This window comes from Myotis davidii, unplaced genomic scaffold (genome assembly GCF_000327345.1).
Source record: "Myotis davidii unplaced genomic scaffold, ASM32734v1 scaffold663, whole genome shotgun sequence".
NCBI lineage: Eukaryota > Metazoa > Chordata > Mammalia > Chiroptera > Vespertilionidae > Myotis > Myotis davidii.
In genome coordinates, this window is record NW_006295816.1 from 5,862,986 (window position 1) to 5,864,624 (window position 1,639).

Consider the following 1,639-nt stretch of genomic DNA (forward strand, 5'->3'; position numbering starts at 1 on the left):
GAGCGCTAAGATTTGCCCGGCTCACCCAGCTGGCAAGAATGCCAACGCTGTACATTAAAACTAAACGGAGAAGCGGCCACCGACAGACTCTGGGTGTTGTCTTCTTCCTTCTCAGAAGGAAAATATGTTTCAAGTGGGATCGCCAGCTGTATTCTCAAAGTTTTGGAAACCACTGGGGGCAAAGAATTCACCTTTTTAAAATGTCCCAAGGAGACAGGATGCTCGGACCCTCCCTAGGCCTCCCTTGGCTTCAGACACCCGGGGGAGTTGGCAGGTGCGCAGTTGTGCAGAGAGGGAGGGAGAGAGAGAGAGAGAGAGAGAGAGAGAGAGAGAGGTTCAGACGGCCCTAAGCAGCTGTCCCCGCGGGGCCACCCAAGGAAAGCTTTGGGGAAAGAAAGGCGGCTTTGATCAAACTGGGGGTGGGGAGGAGGATCCTCTGAAGAGACTATTCCGCTGAATAACAAAGAGGACATGAGGGGAAGGAGAAAGGAGATGCCGCACACTAGACTAGACAGTTTGGGGGTGGGACCCGGCGGGACCCGCCCGCCTCAGTGTGTGCCCTGGTCAACAATAGGGCGGTTTAATGGTTGGGGAGGGATGGTAACTGGATTTAGAGCCATGAACACTAGGTAGTGTAGACAAGTACTGAATTACAATGGCACCTGAAAAAATACATAACAATAGGCAAAGTGGTAATAGAGAGCAGCGTCCTCCCCTGGCTAACAAGGGTGTGAGTCCGTCGCTACAGATGGGGCTCGGGCGGTGGGGACAAGGATGGGGCAACCTGGTCACAGATAAACCCATGAACCAGGGTCCCCTAAGATGGGCAGATGGCACGTGGAGAGGACGCGAGAGAGGTCTTCTGAGAAGGACTTGAAGAAAAATCCCAACATGCGCCGGTGGCCTATGCGCAGGGACCGTTTGAGAGACGAGGACACGTGAAGGAAGGGACTCCAGTACCGCTTGCTCTGGACCTGCCAGCAGGAGACCTTGCCCACTTCTGGAGAGTCACAGGGGAGATCCCAGCCAGAACCGTGCCTCCCCTTGGGGCACGGGCCGTCCTTCCCCGGGCCACGTCCCAGAACACCCTGCTCTAAACCCTGGCACCACCGGCTGCTGCAGAGGAACCGGCGGCAGGGACAGGGGCACAGCGGCTTTTCTCAACTCCCAGATGTCAAGAAAGATGACAAAACCTGGGCCTCCACTAATCAGCCAGGAAGGACGGATAGCATGCTGGGCAGCAAAGGGGGTTCTTAAGGACAGAAAAACGTCCTTAAAAGTGAAAATCTCTTCTCATCTCCTCCTCACCCTTCCTGAGCTGCCCCTGCCAATGCTATCCTTGGCACAGCTGAGGAAAAAAGCATTATGAACAGGCAGAGCCACCACAGATATTTGGCCTTGGGGGCTTATGGCAGAGGCGGGGCTGAAGGCCAGGGCAGGGGTAACTGGCAGTTCCGCTAGGTTCAGCTCCCCATCTTCTCCCCAAGCAATGCGACCCTGGCTGTCTGGCCGGGTTCTAGCATCACTTGAGGGGCGCGGTCACCTTGGGACAGGATGGAAACTTCCTTGTTGCACAAATGGCAACAGCCGGTGTGGGGATGTTAACGAAGACCACATGTCATCTTAGAAAGCGAGGACT

The 1,639-nt window shown here is 55.5% G+C and overlaps 1 protein-coding gene across 3 annotated transcripts in view; it reads right to left on the reverse strand.

The window, feature by feature from the left end:
• FAM198A (family with sequence similarity 198 member A) overlaps positions 1-1,639 on the reverse strand; it is a 27,007-nt gene that overhangs the window by 11,495 nt on the left and 13,873 nt on the right. The gene's annotated exons all lie outside the window — the stretch shown is intronic.